Source organism: Microcaecilia unicolor, chromosome 4 (assembly GCF_901765095.1).
Source record: "Microcaecilia unicolor chromosome 4, aMicUni1.1, whole genome shotgun sequence".
NCBI lineage: Eukaryota > Metazoa > Chordata > Amphibia > Gymnophiona > Siphonopidae > Microcaecilia > Microcaecilia unicolor.
This window is the reverse complement of record NC_044034.1, coordinates 270,473,076-270,494,598: the sequence shown is the minus strand read 5'-3', so window position 1 is coordinate 270,494,598 and position 21,523 is coordinate 270,473,076. Positions and strand designations below refer to the sequence as shown.

The window sequence follows — 21,523 nt, the reverse complement described above, 5'->3', positions numbered from 1 at the left end:
TCTCTGAAAATAAAGTTTTGAACCATATCACTGATTGATCTGCTTTGTTTGATCTTCAGATGTTAGACTGATTTCATAAATCTTCTGTACTAAAAAGTTTGTCAATGCACATGTTAAAATGTAGTATCAGTAGAGCCCTTAAATTCCAAAAGTTCCTCAGTTTTAAATATATAGTCCTCACTGTTCAGATTTTAGACACCTTTAAAAGTGATTTTGAATTTTTGTTTTTAATTTGTTAAATTATTTTCATGTTGCCTTCTTGTCTAGGATTATATGTATATGGGCAACAACAGTTGCTATTTAAAAATGATGCACCATCTTAAATCACTATCACACAATTTGAGGATAGGGCAGTCTAAAACACATTGAGATTTTTAGGTTTGACAGCTTGCAGTCTTCCAGCCTCGCATGTCTAAGTGACAAAATTAATTTAAATGACCACAACGGGGGGTGGGGGGGGGGGGGGGGGAGAGCACTGATAGTACTGGCAAAAATACATGGAAACCAAAGGGTTAAAACAGATCAGATTAGGTCAAATAATGCTTATTTTATTTAGAATAATCAACATTCTAAAGCAAGGAAAAAAATTAACGTCATACCTGTGAATTCTTTCTATTACCTTACACCAGTTTAGACCAAAAGAGATGCAGTACCACCAGCAGGGGATTTACAGACAAACTCTTCAGTTTACTGCTATGCACTGAAGCTCCTCCTCCATGCCTGATGCTCAAGCGCCCAAGCTGTTTTAATTCTTGCTCTTCCACCTAGTTATTATGGAACTTAAAATAATGAGAAAAAAAGGATTAAAAACAGACCCTTCTTTCCTTATGTATCCCCATTCTCATAACCACGCACTCAAATAGGTGGATTGGTACAGACTGATGTGTGGCTGACAGCAAAGAAATTAGAAAACACAAGAATTTCCTACCCTGTTTTATCTCACCCCAATCTGTACCAATGAGAACTTACTCAAGACTTGCATATAAAAACCAATTATCCAAAGCACGTTAATAGATGCACACTTATCAATGGAATAAAGATTTCTGAATGTACAGAGGGTTTCACAAGTTGTCATTATGTCTGAGAAATATGAACACCCTCTCCACTTGCAAAAATCCTTGCACTTGAGAACATTCCTCCACAAATTCCAGAGAATGAAAATAATCTGCCCATAGGCTTCAAAAATAAAAGTAATGCACCTTAAAGAGTATAAACCTATGGCTCTGTCCGAGTAATGAGGTAAAATGAAAAAGCTGATTTTCACCTTTTATGAAACAAAGTCCGTAAACACAAGTTTGAGAAATAGTGAAGATGGAAAGTACCGATGACAGCATGCAGCTTGCTGGCCCTTCTTGTCAAGCTGGTAAAAGATAAACAATTTATAAGTTTAAAACAAATTGAGGAACTGAATTAAAAAAATGGAACAGGAAAATCGCCACTCAAAACCATGCTCTGCAGACCGAATGACAGAAAAGAGCTAAAAGAGTGGAAAGTGGTGCCAAAGGAGCCACACAGTATAGATGTGAATGCATGCATCAAGGCTTATAAGGACAAACCACAACTCTATTCCACAATCAGATTGACCAAGATACCTAAGCTCTAACAAGCACACAGTAGAAAACCACTTTAAAAGAATTCCACTTGAGGCAATAATATAAGTGGTTTTACTACTGTGCGATTGTTAGAGCATAGGTATCTTGGTCAATCTTATTCTTATAAATCATGACTGTGCCGTAACTTAGTATCCTTGAGGCAGGCATTTGCTGAAACACAGCCACGTTGGACCACTTTTCCAATAAAGTTTCATCTATACCATGCAGCTCTTCTGGCACCACTTTCTACTCCCTTGGCTGTCTCCGCTCGTTTCTGTTATCACAGAAATGTCAAAACAAAGGGAAAAAAAATCTCAATACTGGACTAATCTTTGTTCATGGAAGACTGTAGACTAACAAATTTCAGGGGATTCTGAATAGCCCGTTTTCAGGCTAAACTTTTCAACTGTCAGTTCATCAAGGGGAGATCTGATTTAGACAGAACCCTGAATGGGCATATTTTTACTTGTGGGTAAATGTGTCTGCTACTAGTAGCTTTGACAGCCATGAAAACAGCTGCTTTTATGTCTAGTAAGAAGCTACTGTGATGTCCTCTACAGGATACCTTCTTACTCTTTCTAGTACTGTTCTTAGCAACAACTTCGGCAGGAATATTTAAAGAAGTGTTGCACATGCTGATTACTCAATACATCTGTGCTCACAGATCTGCTGTAAATACCTTGGTACCCTGAGTCAAGAGGCTTAGTTTATAACTAACATGTCTTAAGACTGAAAAATTAGCTAATGCCTTGTTTCAGTTCCTATTCCTCTAGAGCAAAACAATTTTACTCAGCCAAGTCTGCTTTACGTCTAATTTTCTTACAAAACTAAAGACACTCAAATTTCTTTCCACAGAAACATCTTTTCTATGTTTTAGAATTCATGTTTCTTCTCACTACCTAAATCTACAATAACACTTGAACAAAGAAACTCTCTCTGTGACATAACAGTACACTCTTCTGAACAATCTTGTGACGGATTGCCAGCATGTCCTAGACCACAGTTCACATGTTTAGTATGAGAAGCTTCATTCTCTCCTTGAACATCCACTTACACGTTTTGAGTGTATCAGTGTTCTGTTGAGCACTATTTGTTGATGACTCTCACGCCTGCTACTAACTGGAGTGATCCACGTTTTTTTTTTTCCAAGTGAGCTGCTTCCACTCACTCAGCATTTGCAGAAGCAGGCAAATATCTCAGCCCACAGAACTCTAAGCAATGCCCTCTGACACAGTTTATGGGAATGTAGTGCAGAATCTTACTGAACTGGAATGCTTCATCCATGAGATACAGCGGCTTTTCTTCTGGTTTTGTATTTTTAAACCAAGCCCATTTGTATTAGGAATTCCATTCTAAAACAGTGTTAGAGTTGTATGCAAGATTTCAGGGAGGTGATTCATGAACTACCAAAAAAGGCTATTACAGCCAGCTAACAGAAAACTCGTAATTCCGAATAATCATGTAAGCCAGCTACAGAATAAACTTTCCTATGGCATTGCTATGAACATCAGCAAGTCATTAGAATGGGCAGTTATGAAGGCTAAAATCCATGAGAAACAGTCTGCTTAGAAATATCTTCCAAGCCCAGATTTAAAAAAAAAAAAAAAAAGAACAAACATCTGCTACCACAACTAAATGGTGCTGGGAACACTACTAAGAGAGCACAGAAGGTCATCCTTTAAAAATGGAACAGTAGGAGCTAAGTAAAAGAAAAAGCATTAAGTATCAGCAAATCTGAATGCCAAAACAGTAATAAGGCAGGTTAAGAGAATCTGAGAAAACTTGCCTAAGTGCTAACTAAACCCACATACACTGAAAACAGGAAGAGTCATTTGGGCTACTAAACGACCAAGGGATAAAGGAGGCACTTGAGTAGGATAGGGTAAGAACAGAAAAACTAAGGGGCTCTTTTACTAAAGTTTAGTATGTGCTAAATGTTGTGTGTACTATATGATACCTATGAGTCCCTAAATTAAGTCTTTGCTTTCGTCTTCACTGCAAAGAATGTTTGGAAAATCCGATGTCCGAACCATTCTTTGTACATAATGATCCAGAAGGCCTAAAATAAAATCTGTGCTAATCTAGAACAAGTGTTAGTAGGAAATCACCAAGACCTAACAATATTCAGGCCAGAATTCTAAAAAGGAACTCAAATGCAAAACTGAAGACCTACAAACGGTAACCTAAATTATTAATATCCATCTACCTGAGGACAGAAGGGTAACCAACAATGCCTTTATTTATTTTTAAATTGGCTCATGTGACCAGTGAATCTGAAACAACAGGGCTGGGTAAAATACTAGAACCTGTTAAAAATTGCTATTAAGGATAAACCTGAATTAATGGGGAGAGAGCTAGCATGGATTTAGCAAAGGGAATTTGCACTTTATTCATCTCAATCAGATTTAAAAGTGTATGAATAAGGGTTAGCAGCTTAATATAAGGTAGATGAATTTTTAAAAATCCTACACAAATGCTCCTCAGGGAACACTGTATATGAATTGTGCATTTAAGCCACAGAAATATAAGCCGTACCCTTGTATAAGCCATGGAATTTCTGAGTTCCTGTAAATGTCTGCATAAACTGCAGCTATGTATCTGGCCACACCTAGGCATGTTATGCACCAAAAAGCTCAGAAGGCTCAAGAACAGGCATCAGGCGCAGAAGAATAGGTGCCAATGAGTGCATACACTTCCGTTTTTGTCTGGGCATGCACACAAGAGCACTAAGTATCGGGGCCCCTAAATTTTCATCATATCTGGAGATGCCAAAAATTTAAAAAAAAAAAAAAAGGCAAACTACCTTGTAACCCTTCGGCAATGTCACTCACAAATATATTGACATTGCCGAAGGGTTACAAGGTAAAGTTTGCCTTTTTGCGGATGACACCAAGATTTGCAACAGAGTGGACACCCCGGAGGGAGTGGAAAACATGAAAAAAGATCTGAAGAAGCTGGAAAAATGGTCTAACTTTTGGCAATTAAAATTCAATGCGAAGAAATGCAAAGTGATGCACTTAGGGAGTAGAAATCCAAGGGAGGCGTGTTAGGTGGGGAGAGCCTGATAGACACGGACGGGGAGAGGGATCTTGGGGTGATAGTATCTGAGGACCTGAAGGCGATGAAACAGTGCGACAAGGCGGTGGCCGTAGCGAGAAGGTTGCTAGGCTGTATAGAGAGAGGTGTGACCAGCAGAAGAAAGGAGGTTTTAATGCCCCTGTATAAGACGTTGGTGAGGCCCCACCTGGAGTATTGTGTTCAGTTTTGGAGGCCGTACCTTGCGAAGGATGTTAAAAAAAATGGAAGCGGTGCAAAGAAAAGCTACGAGGATGGTATGGGAGTTGCGTTCCAAGACGTATGAAGAGAGACTTGCTGACCTGAACATGTATACTCTGGAGGAAAGGAGGAACAGGGGTGATATGATACAGACGTTCAAATATTTGAAAGGTATTAATCCGCAAACTAATCTTTTCCGGAGATGGGAAGGCGGTAGAACGAGAGGACATGAAATGAGATTGAAGGGGGGCAGACTCAGGAAAGATGTCAGGAAGTATTTCTTCACGGAGAGGGTGGTGAACGCTTGGAATGCCCTCCCGCGGGAGGTGGTGGAAATGAAAACGGTAACGGAATTCAAACATGCGTGGGACAGGCATAAAGGAATCTTGTGCAAAAGGAATGGATCCACAGAAGCTTAGCTGAAATTGGGTGGCGGGGGGAAGAGGGGTTGGTGGTTGAGAGGCTAGGATGGGGAAGGGCAGACTTATACAGGGTCTGTGCCGGAGCCGGTGATGGGAGGCGGGAAATACTGCTGGACAGACTTCTACGGTCTGTGCCCTGAAAAAGACAGGTACAAATCAAGGTAAGGTATACACATGAGTTTATCGTGGTCAGACTAGATGGACCGTGCAGGTCTTTTTCTGCCGTCATCTACTATGTTACTATGTAACGTGTGGTACAAATGGCTTCAAATTGTATTAAAATATATTTAAACAGATAAGCCAGTAAGCCTGTGCAAGTTTTAAACACTGATAGCAAGCAACTAACATGCGAATGTCTGAAAAGGAAAGCATGTATCAGTATTTAGGCGCAGAAGAATAGGTGCCAATGAGTGCATACACTTCCGTTTTTGTCTGGGCATGCACACAAAGAGCACTGAGTATCGGGGCCCCTAAATTTTCATCATATCTGGAGATGCCAAAAAAAAAAAAACAGATTTTTTTTTAAATTACAGTGAATATGCCAAAGTACATGGAAATTGAGAAGCAGTTTAAGAGTTTTCAGTATATAAGACACGCATCTGACATTGGAGAAAAGAAGCCAAAATTGAGAAACTGAATTCAAAGAAGCATGCTCACCGAGGTAGGCCGCCAAAATATACCCTTCTTTTAAACAGGCTTCAAGAAATAGCAACTGGCAAAAAGGGACAAAAAAAGTCAATTTCAACAAGAGAGATCAAGTGTCAAGCCACTTGCCACTGAAACAAAAAGATACATTTTTTAGAAGTGAATTGGGTGCATATGTGTAGGAACAGAGTCTGATAGTGCTAAGATCACTGAAGGGCAGAAGCTGCCAGAAAACAGTTAATGGATCACGTTTGTGAATTTTTTTGAAAATGCATGATAGCTATGCGCCCAGCAGCATAATTAATAAGGAGTTTGATATTCCTGCCACAGGAACAATTTCCTAAAGATATCACTCTGATATGTAATAAAAAAAAAGTTGGATAAACAAAGACATGAAGGAATGGGTGGAGAAATCATTTTCAGCATGTCCTGGTATATTTTTTCTGCAAAAATCTCTTAATTTTGGATTCTATGGCAGCACACAAAACTGACAAAAAATAAATAAGGCTGGTGCTCCTATTGCTGTGATACCTTGGGGCCTCACTTGCAAGTTTCAGCTGAGAGAAGAGGACATTTCTCTGGTAAGTGAATGCTACTTTGCTTGTGCTTTGGGAACTTAAAGATTGGGGTTCAAAGGAGGAATTGTAGGTTAGTGTTAGGCAAAATTAAAAAGCAAATTTTAACAGCTATTCTCAATAGTCTTTTCCACTTAGTTTTAAAAGCTTTGGACCACAGCATTAACAGATAGAATCTAACAGCCACTGCAGGATCTAATTTAGTAGACGCAGAAATGATAAAAGAAATCAGAGACGCGAACAAAATGGGCAATGTGATAATAATGGGTGACTTCAATTACCCAAATATAGACTGGGTAAATGTAACATCAGGACACGCTACAGAGGTACAATTCCTTGATGAAATCAAGGACAGCTTTATGGAGCAGCTGGTGCAGGAGCCGACGAGAGAAGGAAAAATTCTAGACTTGGTCCTTAGTGGAGCGCATGATCTGGTGAGGGACGTTATGGTACTGGGGCCGCTTGATAACCATGATCATAATATGATCAGTTTTGGTATTGACCTTGAAGTAACTGTACACAGAAAGTCAAATACGTTAGCGTTTAACTTTAAAAAAGGAGACTATGATAAAATGAGAAGGTAAAAAAAAAAAAAAAACTTAGGGGGCAACTGAGTAAAAACTGTACAACAGGCGTGGACGCTGTTCAAAAATACCATCCCGGAGGCCCAGGCCATACATATTCCGCGAATCAGAAAAGACGGAAGTCCAAAAGACAGCCGGCCTGGTTGAAAAGTGAGGTGAAGGAAGCTATTAGGGCTAAAAGAAACGCCTTCAGAAAATGGAAGAAGGAACTGTCTGAAAACAACAAGAAGCAGCATAAGGAGTGTCAATGCAAATGCAAGGTGCAGATAAAGAAGGCCAAGAGGGATTACGAAAAAAAGATAGCATTAGAGGCAAAAAAACATAGTAAAAACTTTTTTTCAGTATATTAAAAGCAGGAAGCCGGCAAAAGAATCGGTTGGGACGCTGGATGACCGAGGGGTAAAAGGGGCGAGCAAGGAAGACAAAGACGTAACGGAGAGACAATGAATTTTTTGCTTCGGTCTTCACCGAGCAAGATTTGGGTGGGATACCGGTGTCGGAAATGGTATTTCAAGCGGACGAGTCGGAGAAACTTACTGACTTCACGGTAAACCTGGAGGACGTAATGGGGCAGTTCAGCAAACTGAAGAGTAGCAAATCTCCTGGACCGGATGGTATTCACCCTAGAGTACTGATAGAACTGAAAAATGAGCTTGCGGAGCTACTGCTAGTGATATGCAACTTATCCTTAAAATCGAGCGTGGTACCGGAAGACTGGAGGGTGGCCAATGTAACACCGATTTTTTAAAAAAGGCTCCAGGGGAGATCCGGGAAATTATAGACCGGTGAGTCTGACGTCAGTGCCAGGGAAAATGGTAGAGGCTATTAAAAACAAAATTACAGAACACATCCGAGGACATGGATTACTGAGACCGAGTCAGCACGGCTTTTGTGTGGGGAAATCTTGCCTGACCTACTACTACTACTTAGCATTTCTATAGTGCTGCCAGGGTTATGCAGCGCTGTACAAGTTTAAACATGGGGAAGGACAGTCCCTGCTCAAGAGAGCTTACAATCTAAAGGTGACAAACTATGTAGTCAGTGTAGGTATCATGAATGGGGAGGGTGGTTAGGCGCCAAAAGCAAGGGAGAAGAGATGGGCTTTGAGTAAGGACTTGAAAATGGGCAGGGAGGGCGCATGGCGTATGGGCTCGGGAAGTCTGTTCCAGGCATAAGGTGATGCGAGGAGTAAACAAACATGTGGCCAAAGGGGAACCGGTTGATATTGTGTATCTGGATTTCCAAAAGGCGTTTGACAAGGTACCTCATGAAAGGCTACAGAGGAAATTGGAGGGTCATGGGATAGGAGGAAATGTCCTATTGTGGATTAAAAACTGGTTGAAGGATAGGAAAGAGTGGGGTTAAATGGGCAGTATTCACAGTGGAGAAGGGTAGTTAGTGGGGTTCCTCAGGGGTCTGTGCTAGGACTGCTGCTTTTTAATATATTTATAAATGATTTAGAGATGGGAGTAACTAGCGAGGTAATTAAATTTGCTGACACCACAAAGTTATTCAAAGTTGTTAAATCGCGACAGGATTGTGAAAAATTACAAGAGGACCTTACGAGACTGGGAGACTGGGCGGCTAAATGGCAGATGACGTTTAATGTGAGCAAGTGCAAGGTGATGCATGTGGGAAAAAAGAACCCGAATTACAGCTACGTCATGCAAGGTTCCATGTTAGGAGTTACAGACCAAGAAAGGGATCTGGGTGTCGTCGTCGATAATACACTGAAACCTTCTGCTCAGTGTGCTGCTGCGGCTAGGAAAGCGAATAGAATGTTGGGTATTATTAGGAAAGGTATGGAAAACAGGTGTGAGGATGTTATAATGCCGTTGTATTGCTCCATGGTGCGACCGCACCTTGAGTATTGTGTTCAATTCTGGTCGCCGCATCTCAAGAAAGATATAGTAGAATTGGAAAAGGTGCAGAGAAGGGCGACAAATGATAGTGGGGATGGGACGACTTCCCTATGAAGAAAGATTAAGGAGGCTAGGGCTATTCTCAGCTTGGAGAACAGACGGCTGAGGGGAGACATGATAGAGGTATATAAAATAATGAGTGGAGTGGAACAGGTGGATGTGAAGCGTCTGTTCACGCTTTCCAAAAATACTAGGACTAGGGGGCATGCGATGAAACTACAGTGTAGTAAATTTAAAACAAATCGGAGAAAACTTTTCTTCACCCAACGTATAATTAAATTCTGGAATTTGTTGCCGGAGAAAGTGGTGAAGGCGGTTAGCTTAGCAGAGTTTAAAAAGGGAAAAAATCCACAATTCCAGGAACAACAGGTATAGAATGTTTGTACGTTTAGGAAGCTTGCCAGGTGCCCTTGGCCTGGATTGGCCGCTGTCGTGGACAGGATGCTGGGCTCGATGGACCCTTGGTCTTTTCCCAGTATAACATTACTTATGTAGATATTCGTTGTTAGAATGAAGTGGGAAAGATGTCAACTGGTATCCACTCGTTCACGCCATCCGGGAAGCAGCAGTGTGCAACCTAAGCTGAGAAGTGTGCAAATGGGTGTTGTCTGCATGGAATGCCATCGAGCCCAAAACAACTTAATGGGTTCAAAAAGGTGTGGATACCTGATAAACCACGTTTGTAGGAGAAATACGAGTATGACTCAAAAAGAGAAACTGTTGCAAGAAACTAAACCTGCAGTAAAATTTCTAGCAGAACATTTTATGGATATGAATATTTCTAAAGATTTAAGGATATTCATTTTGTGGTGGCTGATAAAAATCAGAACAATGGATTCACATGCCACTTTTTTTAATAGTAATTTACATTATACTTTACAATAAATATGTTTAAACTGCTTAAACTGCATTTTGTTCATTCTTAAGTCTCTATATTCCATGGTTCACATAAGAGGAACATATATAAACTGCACTCATGTATTAGCTACAACTGCTCTTGTTAAAATGTAAACATGAATATTGGCTGTGGCTTATATGCATGAAAATAGGGTAATAGATTAGTAGTAATATCCTAATGTCCTATTTTCAACTAATAACTGCTTAAAAGGATAAGAAAGAGTAGGATCCCGGGACCTGGGAGGGGGCTTTGTGTTGTTTTAACATCTGGGGATAGCTGGGGAGGGGAGGGGTTTGATACTATGCTTATTGCTGGATTGTAACTCTACAGCATGGGGGATGAGGGAAAAGGGGGATAAGAAAGAAATACTTGTTGGCGGCCCATTTTAGTGGCTTCATGTTTCTGTACTTTACTGAATGGTCATATTTTCTGTCTTGAAACATTTGTACTGGTTATGTTGAGTCGTCAATAAAAATTGATGAACGTGAAAAAACAAAACAGAGTAGGAATAAATAAGCAGCTTTATTTATTTCAAAACCACTTCCCCAAACAATGTTCACTTGGCAAACAAGATTAAAAATGAAAGAAAAAAGAAAAAAAAAAAGACAGCTGCATAAAACTGATGAATAAGGTACATCCTGCTCCAAGAGAGAACTGGACCACCCTCTAGACAAAGGCCTTAACACCACCTACTTAGACCAACAGCAATATTGCTCAGGTGACCAGTGGAGAACCTTGAGGAATCTATATTAGAACCCATGATCCAATTTATTAGCAATCTATAAAAGAGAGAGATACCCAAACCTGCAGAACTACCCAAAGGAATCAAACACAGGCAGACTGAGGAAACACAGAAGTACAATGCAAGACAGGTGAACTGGCACCTGACAAATGAGAAAACAGGGGGTCAAGTGCAAAGTAATGCACATAGGAAAAAAAATTTACAATACTAACCATGCTTGGCAACTCCATATATGAAACCCATCAGGAAAAGTATCTATGAGTAATTGTGAAAAGTATGTTGAATCCATCTCAGTGTGCAGCAGCAGCAGTCAGAAAAAGAAGAAAAAATACAACAAAATATTAAAACATCTGCACAGATCCAACACCAAGTGTTGTGTGCAGTTCTGCTCACCCTCTATCAAAATATATAGCTGAATTAGAAAAGACACAGTAAATGTGTTGCCAAAAGGATGTGATCAACATTAACCTGGAAAATGTAACAGGCCAAACTGACACGCTACAGAGCAGTAATCTCCTGGGCCTGATGGCATAGACCCCAGAGTACTGAAAACTCCGAAACAGATCTAAAATTAAGTCTAACATCAAAGTCTTCTAGAGTACCTGATGGCTAGAAAGTTGGCATTTTAACAATTTTTTTTAAAAAAGGTTCAGGAATGATCCAAGAAGCTACAGACTGGTGAACCAAACATCAGAGATGGGCAGAGAGCCCACAGAATTTATCAAAGGGAAGTCTTGCCTCACCAACCTGCTACAGGTTTTTGAAGGTATTACAACATGAATAAAAGGTGAGTCAGTTGATAGTTTATCTGGATTTTCAGAAAACTTGACAATCTCTCAAGAGACTGAGGAAATTAAAAATCCATGGGAGAATGGGGGGGGGGGGGGGAGGGTGAAGTAGAACCCCAGTTCTCTGTAACACCACAGACATCTGTACTGGGACCAGTACTTTTCAACACACAGGAAATGGGAATAAGTGAGATCGTATCTGCACATGACAATTATTCAAAGCTGTTCAGCTTGCAAGCAATGTAATGTTGACAGCCTGGAAAAGTGGGCATCTAAATGGCAGATACAATTTGATGTGGAGAAGCGCAAAGTGATGCACATCAGGAAGAATAATTCAAATTACAGCTACACGACGCTACAAGTTACCACTCAGGAAAACCATTTAGGTGTCACTGTGAACAATATATTGAAACTTTCTGCTATGTGTGGTAGTAGCCAAAAAAAAAAAAAGTTAGGAATTGGGAGAGAGAGAGAGAAAACAAATATGCCTTTCTGGTGAGATCATACCTTGAGTACTATGTGCGATTCTGATTTTCAACATCTCAAAAAAAAGAAAAGAAAAAGATACAATGGAATTAGAAAAAGTACAGAGAAGAGTGCAAAATTAAGGGAATGGAACACCTTTCATATGAAGGCTAAAGAGGTTAGAAATCTTCAGCTTGGAGAACAGACAGCTGAGACAGAAATGACAGAATTCTATAAAATTTTGAGTGGAGTGAAAATGGACAAGTGTGAATTAATCATTTACTCTATCAGAAAATACAGACTAGAGGGACAAGCCATGAAGTTATGCTTATTTAAAACCTGATTTACCATCTCTTCTAATAAAAGGCTAAGGTGGTTTACAAATTTATAACATGAAAAAATTAAAGAAAATTCATTAAAAAAAAAAATAGGAAAGAATGAACTCATTGAAAGGACACGGTGGCTCTACAAAACTATACAGGCCATGCAAAGCACATCTAGGTAAGTCAGGTGCAGATGATCAGAAGCCCCATGATGTTCAAGAGCGCTCTAAAATTAGCGCCTAAACAGCGCAGGGCATAAACGCCCCTATGATCACAGCTAACTGAATGCAATTTTAGGCACGTTATTAGCTCTGATCATGCACCCAAGGAACAATTCTCCCACAGAAGCTGACAGGCCCAGGATTTTTTTTCCCTGAACCCACCCCCCTACCTCCCAAACACTTAAAAGAAACAGTGGGACCACTAGCCCTTCACACTAACACCCCCCACCACCACCACATAGCCTACCTCATAGTTGGAGGAGGGCGGGACTAGCACTTGCTCCCTCCTCAAAATGGCAGCACCCTGCTTGGTGCATCCTGATAAGTGCTGGGAGGAGCTAACTTCCATAACTTCCATAAAGGGTTACACCCTGCCAGGGGGGGGGGGGGGGGGGGGGGGGGGAAGGTGCTTACACTTCACATGGCCAACAGAAAATCCCAGACCTGTAAAACAACCCTCTGCAGGATCCTCCCACAGAGGTATCCCTATGATCACAGCTAATTGCGCGCCTAAGTTTACATGCTATTACCTCTGATCAAAGGGGTGTTAATACCCTGTGCTGTTCCGGCGCTAATTTTAGAGCGCTATTTGGAACAGCACAGGGTTTCTGATCATTTGCACCTGACAGATTAAAAGCAAGCTGAATGTAATATGTTTTTAGTAATGCCTTGAATTTGGGCAGGGAAAGCTCTGCCCTAATATTAGGGGGAAGACTATTCCAGAAGCAGCGTGACAAGTAATAAAATGCAGAAGACCTAGTAGTCTCTCAATAAGCATTCTTTGAAACTGGCAGAACCAAATGATTAAGCATCAAGAGATCTAAGAGTTCATGTTAATGTATATGGAATAACTAAGGAATCCAGGTAAAAGGGGTTTCTATTATATAAAACTGAGTAATAACCAAAATTTTGGTGTTTTACTGGTAATCGATGGAGTTGAATTAGCAAAGGAGTAACATGGTGGTGGTACTTTGCTTCAAATAGTGAACATATAGCTGAAATTTCGAGGGTTTGTAAACGACAAAGATCATACTGAAAAATACCAGTACATGCAACATTAAAATAGCCTAACCTAGAAATAATTAGAGGTGGGCAATTAACATGTTATTTTAATGCCTGAATTGGGGAAATCTCGTGGTTTCAAGTCCCAATGAGCCTTCCCAACTTCCTCCATGGCACGGCTCAAGTATCTGCAGAGCATGGGTGTGCAAGGGAAGAAAAAGGAATCTGAGGCAATGCCGAGGAACAAGAGAAAATCCAGAGCGAGAGCCCTGCGGTTGAGGTAAACATGGGGACGGAGGGTGGGGGGAGAGTGCATTTTTAAAAAGTTGGGCATGAGAGAAACTGGGTGAAGGCTGGGGAGGAGGACATGAGAGAAAGAAACAGAAGGTGAGAGAGATGATGTTTTCAATAGAAGAGCCAAGTAGGAAACAGCAAGAGAAATGCCCCCAAAAATGCATGCTGTGATTGTGTGATTACAATTTTTAATCATTGCCCACTCCTAGAAATAATAAATGCATTAATCAAAGTATGAAAAGATGAGAAATCCAGAAATTAATAGAATGGAATTGGCACAGCTGTAAGAAACCTTTTGAAACTTGGGAGATCAAAGGAAAGTTGACAACATCTAAGTATTGAAAAGACTCTACAGTAAGCAATGGAAGGTTAAACAGAATACGAGTCAATACTGGTCTTTGATGAAATGCAATAATCCAACAGACTATTTTTGATGTATTTAAAACTAATTTATGAAACAAAAGTCAGTTGGAAAGAGCTGCAAAGGGACCAAGTCTGGTGAATAAGGAGAGAATATATCAGTGTAAAATAAGAAATGGATGTTATAATCTTGTAGGAGTGTTGCTAATGCGTTCAGAAAAATGCTGCATAAAAGAGGGATGCCACAGTTGAGAAAATTCAGCAGAGGATATACAGGAATGTGCACACATACACACAAAAAAAAAGTCGAAGTTGTATCAACCAAGCCTATAGGCTTGTAAACAAGAAATTAGCTGTGGAAAGGTCTGATGAGACAAGGAGAGTGACATTTTCTTTAAGACAGAATGTAGTTCGCTTATAAGAGCTGAAATTGTGGTTTCAGTTCTATGATTAGATCTAAATTCAGTTTGCTGTGGATGAAGTACCGAAAGCTTATCAAAGTGCATTAGAACTTACATACTGTTATGTTTAAAACAAAATATTTGCCCATGTAACAGAGCAGATTAAACTGTTTGCCAGAGCATGTACTGCATTTAGAAAAGCTTTGGAGACTGTAAAAGTTAGAGCATTCTGGAAGGCTGTTCAAAGTAGGGTGCAAGGGTGGGTAGGGAAATTCCCTGGGCTCCTGAGTTTTTTCTTTTTTCTGTACCACCCCCCAGGATTAAAGAAGTGCCAACAGGTTTTGGTGCAGCATGCAGTGGGGGTAGCAAGGGTGATTATCGCATCCCACTGGAAGCAAGTGGGGGTCCCTTCTATTGCAAAATGGCATAGCAGGTTGAGATGTGCGCGCGAGATGGAGCAGCTGATAGCGGAACGAAAACATCAGATGAATAAATGGCACGCGACCTGGACAACTTTTCATGACTTTACGCCTGGTGTGTGCCGTGTGAAATAAAGAGGGAGTGGGCTGATTGGTATTGCTTATAGATGCCTAGGGGGAGGGGGGGGAGGGGGGAGCCGGAGTGAGGGGGATATATAACAATATAAAAGTCTTAAAATCCTTAAAAGTTTTTTTGAAGTTTATTGAGGTTAACATAGAGATGTTCTAGCTGTGACAAGGGAGATGTGCTGGCATTTTATAGACTGAATGTTTCATTCTTGACACAGTGTTTTGTATTTGGTGTTACTGAAGCAATTATGTTTTGTTCAATTGTTTAATAAAGATTCATGCAAATAAAAAAAAAGAAAAGCTTTGGACAAAGTCCTGGAATAAAAGTCCATAAACCATTTCAGGTAGGCCTGTGAAAAGTCCCTGTTTATCCCTAGGGGTAAGTACCATGAATCTTCATACTTTTTGGGATGCTGATAGGTACTTGTGACATGGATTGGCAACTGCTAGGAAAAAAGGATACCAAGCTAGATGGACCTTTGGTCTGATTCAGTAGGCCAACTTTTTTTTTTAAGAACATAAAAGAAACTTTCTATTTTCCTGTCCCCTAAGACAGTCATCACTTACTTGTATTCTCTTGTCAAATGTCTTTTTTTTTTTTTTGCTGACCATTACACTCCACTAATCGTCAACTTTTCTCCTGAATATAAGGCCAGGAACGCTGCACAAAAGGCACCTTTCTAGATCAGGATTTGCCATCTTTTCCCTTATTGAGAGGAATGGGGGCCTTTAAGCCTGACATTTTGTTAGCTCTGAATGACTATTTTCTGTAGTCCCTTTCCCAATGGGATATATCTCCGCCTCTCTTGTGGCAGTAAAACCCTCTTGCTTTATGCCAGATACTTAACCTTTACCCAAATGCCAACACAAAAAAAAGTTCCCATCCTTCTAAGTGCAGTGGTAAGTTTCAGAGACATCCATCAGCCATCTAGTCAGAGCCATCTCCTGGCTGAACAAGACAATCTTTTCAAACACAGCATGCAAATAACATGCTGCATATGCCCAAGACTTCACAGCTACATAAAAGTCACTGGAAAATTTGAAGAAAGGCATCACCCTCTTCAACTGTTCAATTGCCAATGCATTCCAAAGCTATACTCAGACCACCACAACGTTTTCAGGATATACACTATGAATATGCAATACATAAATAAATCTACATGCTTTTCATACATTGTGGATACCCTAAAAACTCAATTGGCTGCGATATCCCAAGTACAAAGTTTGGTAAGTCCCATGTTAAGGAAAAATATCTTACCTGCTAATCTTTTTTCCTTCAGTCTTACAAGACCAGTCCAGATCTTATGGGTATTGTGTCCACTCACCAAGAGATGGAGACAAATTAAATAGTTCCATGTAATTCACCCCTCAAGGCCACTGTGCAGGCATAAATATTGAGTATTTCGACTGTTGAAGCCGTGATTCATCACTTCTAATCAAGCTGTTAAATATTGTAAAATTTGCACTTTTACAGTTCCAGAACTGCAGAAAGACCACCTGTTGTCTGAAGATAATGTAGCAAAGCTTTCAAATTACATGTAAAGAATCACAGAAGATCAACTTACTGTTAAAGGTGGTTTCTAAATATTCTAACCTTACATTAACTACTGCAGATGGTGAAACGTTTGGCTGTCAATGTAGCAAAGCCAGCATATTTCAGTTAAAGAATCAATACCTCCACTGCCCCAGGTACAAAAAGAGATTGTGAGCCCAAAAGGGACTGAGAAATTCCCTGCATAGAATATGTAAACAGCTTTGGTTGTACCACAGAAAGGAGATACAAGTCCATGACCCCTTTACCCTTATATTTTATTCAGCCAATTATGTTGATCTTCTACAAAACTTGACTATTAAGATGAAATAAGATTTAGGTGTCTGTAAACCATGTAGGAAGTTAGCATATTACATGACATGAAAGAAGGAGAAAGAATGTGAACTTGTTGACTGAAAATAAATTTAGCAAAGCTAGCATACAATACCTAAGAATGAAAAAGATCAACTTGACTGAAAAGAATACAGCAAACAAGTGACGATCAACCTGATTAATGAAATTTGCACCTAGCCAAAAGGATCAGGAAACAGAAGGAAGGAAAATGTAAAGGCTAGCAGTTAAGAGTAGCTAAATAACTGGATATGTACCAGGGTGGGTTACTGAATTGGCTGATGAGACTCAAAAGAATAGCAGGTAAGGTCATTTTCCCTTCCTTATTGTCTTCAAAAGACTAGTCCAGAACTTGTGGGATGTAGCAAAGCACTTTAGAACAAGGAAAGGACCATATAAATTGTATCAGAAATTAGATGTGGACTAGATGGCATATTATAGAAATGTGTTATTTCTTCTTAATTTATGAGTAATGAATATGCCATTGTTGAATATTTTTCTGAAGTTTGAAAATTTTAAAAATTAGAAATAAATCAAGAACTGAAGGAGCAAAAGTAGCAGAGAACAAGAGAAGAATCATGTTCTTCCAGGAAAAAAAAAAAAAGCTGTATCTGGTCCACCCTTGTGAAAGATAGCCAACGCTTACAGCCTCCAACATGAAAATTATAATCTCCAGGGTATGGAGATCTGCAATCGTGCTAAGGAAGACAGCCATCCTAATTCTTCCAATGACAAAATCTAAGATCTAATCAGAAGAATTGGAGATAGCAATTGCTATATCCAACCCAGAAAAATTCAAGACGAAGTAGGGAACTAGGATGCCCATACTTGTTAAAAACAAAACCAAAACCGAACCTTAAGCAAATAGCTTCTTGCTAATGACTCCTAAAAAGAGACAGAAGCTCCAAAGGATTTTGGGGGTGGGGGGGGGGGGGGGGGGGGAGAAGAGATGAATAGAAAACATTCAATTGTCCAGAAGAGGTCTGCCATCTGCAGGAAGACTTAATCAGACTTAGGTCCTAAAGCAGCACTAGGAATCTTCTGGAATTGCTAAAGGAAATACTGAAGCTTTCTAAACCCAAACCAACAAGATACTAAGGTTGATCCTAGAAGCTCAACAAGAGTACATGAATCCTTAACCTGATATTTCTGCCTAAGGAATAATGTGCAACTACTGTAGAAGCAAGTATATAGAAGCCTGCAATGAGAAGCAAGAACATAGATAGAAAAGAGGTACCCTTACATAGCATGCTTGTAGATCAATGTAAAATGGTAGCTGTTACAAAGATGGAAGAACATGAGAATCTGTTGGAATTAAATGGCCTCCAGAAAAAATGTAGACTAGAGCAACAGGGTTTCCCTACCAATACTAAGAAATCATAGCAAAAAAGGGAAGTGCTAAGTAAGAGTGGGACAAGAAACTGCAGCCTATTCTAGCTGGATTTCCCTACCAAGCCTGAGAAAGCAGCAAGCAGGAAAAGACCACCGAGTCAATCAGAAAATCTAGAAGCTGCCCCTGCATGCACAGGAGTTGAGATTTGTAGAAAAGCCTGCCTCCAGCTCCCAACCAAGAAGAAAAACAGGATTAGCAAAAAACCTGGAGTAGGGAACTCGAGAGCTCAGCCTTTGTTACGAAAACAGACTACTCGTCTGTGCACGTTCCTCCTGTTTAGTTAGCCCAGAAGGAAAGAGTCTGTGCTCCAGTGGAAGACATCCTGTAGCTGACTTTGGAGAATGAATAATCATCAAATGGATAATGAACCAAGAGAATTAGAACTTAATCCACAAATGTGGAAAATCAGAGATTGCAGACATGACGGAAAGTTATAGAATGTACTAGAGCCAACAAAAAAATATTGCAGAACTGAAAAGGTGAACAAGGTCTCACAGTCCAGGATTTTGGAAGCAAGTGAAGGACTCCAGAAGACTATCAGTTGCAGACTCCTGCAGCTTTTGAAACAGCTTGCCTAGGCAAAGTGTCATCAGGAGAACTATAAAGGAAACTAGATTTTTGGAGGTGGAAGATTGTGCAGACATCTTCAAAGGAGGAACCACAAGATAGAAGAAAAAAGGGGAGAGTAAAAATTATAAGCATAAGGCATGGCAACCATCTTGCATGAGAAGAACTAAGTAGGTCATTGCTAGTGCAAGGGAGAGAAGGTAGTAGCCCAAAAACACTAGGAGGACATGATCGGTAAGGACTAAAATGTTTGGGGGGAGGGGTCCCTCTACTGTTAACACCTACCAGGCACATACAGTCTTACAACTTGTGATCCTTGGGTTAAGAGACAGCTGCCTTCCCCAAAGAGCCACAATGTCTTGAAGTTTGAAACCCAGAAATGGAGGAATTTTCATAAAAAGGATGAAACCCTTGGATGCAGTTCCAGTAGGAATAGGACAGCCAAGGTCTTTTGCAGTTGGCTAAGAATAACCTGCAGCCCTAAAACCACCCGTGAGAAAATACTGAAAGTGTAAGCAATAATAAGAACTTTAACCATCAGAGAAGAGAGGAAGAGAGTATGCTATGCATAATGGAATTTATAGAAAAGGAAATGTCAGGTTCTAGGAGACAAACATACCGAGATACAGGAGCCAGATAGAATGGATCTACTATAAATGCCTCCCTCTATTGGGTGTCCAACTTTCAAGGACACACACCATAAAGGGGAAAACCTTTTGTTGGACAGTCACACAGATGGGGCAGCTGAATTAGAGGTAAAAGTGAAAACGGCTAACTCTCAGACAAGCTTTCTCCTGAACCCAAAATGAGGCTTGCCAACTGCAGAGGTCCAGAGCAAGGGAAAGCAAGACGTAGCAAAATAAAACTATGTAAAGAAGTTAGGGCCTCTTTTACTAAACTGTGCTATCGATTTCCAGCGTGGCAAGTGTGTTGCTGTGATGGGAATGTATCCTGGCAGCACACCAACCTAATTGGGGTGCCTCCAGGACCAGATTTAGGAATCACTGTCCTAGACATTTTTATTCGGCTTCTGCCTTTCAAAATGTTGCGAGGAAGTTTATCTCAATTTGATCAGGGCAAACTTGTTCAGAAGCCTGCCAGGCCTATCCAGCCAGGACCTAAACAATGTACTTCATACCATCCACTGGAGACAGAAAATGCTGAATATCTATGCCTGCACAGTGCCCTTAAGGGGCAGATTACATAGAAATATTTGATTTCTCTTTCTCCATTCACTGGTGGACAGACAAGTTGTGGACTGGTCTGGTGAAGATAAGGAAGCCCATTCAACAGTCCTAGAGATGTACACTGATGCTACATTCACTCGTGGCAAGATTCCAACTAATAAAGCTCTCTTCAAAAAGTCTTCCTTTAAAGACAGTCCTCCAATAGAACATCCTTGTTTGGAGAGTCGGCAACCAAGCCATCTAACTTTGAAGCTTAGCCCCACTTCATTTTTTTTTTTTTTTAATGTACTGTAGGTTTGTTGGCTTGCAGAAGTACCCAAGAATGTGCATCCTTTCTATCTAGATTAACCAATCCTTCTTCTGCAGCAGGACCTATTCCAGTCAGCCTAACAGTCTCTTTTTTAGTGGTTCCTTAGTCTCCCAAGTTACATATACAACTTATGCCTAACAACTTAGGCAAAAGCCTAACTTCTGCCTCATTGAACAACCCACAGATTGCTCTCTTTCCTTATCTGGCTCCAGAGAATGGCACATGGAACCTCTTGTAAAACCGAGACCTATGCAGATGCTTAGCCTTGGTTTTCCAAGGCTTCTTTTTTGGAAGAAGGAAAGGTGCCTCCCTAGGAAGAGACTGTCTGAAAAAAATCCGAATTCCCCCCTGGCATGCTAGGTTTAACCAATTCAACACAAGATCCATCTTTGTGAGGCACCCCATCTGATAATTCCTCCATATACTCATTTCTGGAGGCCCTCTGTGTGGCTCTGTGGTATTTCCTCATGGTTAAACTTCAACTGTCAAAGCAAATAGGAAGGTTCCAGAACAAGAAGAATCTAATTGATTGAGAAGTGGTTTGGTTGCTCCTCACCCTCTGGGCTGCTTGAGTTTCTCAATCATCTGAAGACAGGAGCATACAGATACCTGTCAAAGATTTCTTCTGTCAGGGAAGATAATCTTCAGTCAAATAACTGCTTCCCCTGGGTCCAGAGCCTCAGCACCATAATTATGAGAACCTCCCCACCCCCACCCCGCAAATTACAAAGCATCAAGCTTCATAGCCCTTTCCCACCTGTCCTTTGAAATTTGATCTGACTTTTGACTATCTTGAATCTCCTGACTCAGGTCTCTTCCTATTAGTGGAGGTGGTACACCCACTCAACAGATCAACATCAAGACTGGAAGGCAGAGTGCAGTACAATGCCCAGGCAGCAGGCATCATCAGAGGAGCTCAGAAGAAATACATCAAAGAGTTGCAGACTCTGACCTGTAAATCCCCAGCAGGTGGTGCTGAACCCTATGGACACAGAAGCAGGTTAGACAAAACTGTAATAATGCTTATACTTTAAACATAGTAAAACACAATTTTTAAAAATATCCATAGCAAACTATTCTTACACTGCACACCTCTGTCTCCTAGTTTTTGGGTCATAGATGACAA

The 21,523-nt window shown here is 40.4% G+C and overlaps 1 protein-coding gene across 4 annotated transcripts in view; it reads right to left on the bottom strand.

The window, feature by feature from the left end:
- The window catches only part of ANKRD10 (ankyrin repeat domain 10), a 181,295-nt gene that overhangs the window by 89,793 nt on the left and 69,979 nt on the right, over nucleotides 1-21,523 (bottom strand). The gene's annotated exons all lie outside the window — the stretch shown is intronic.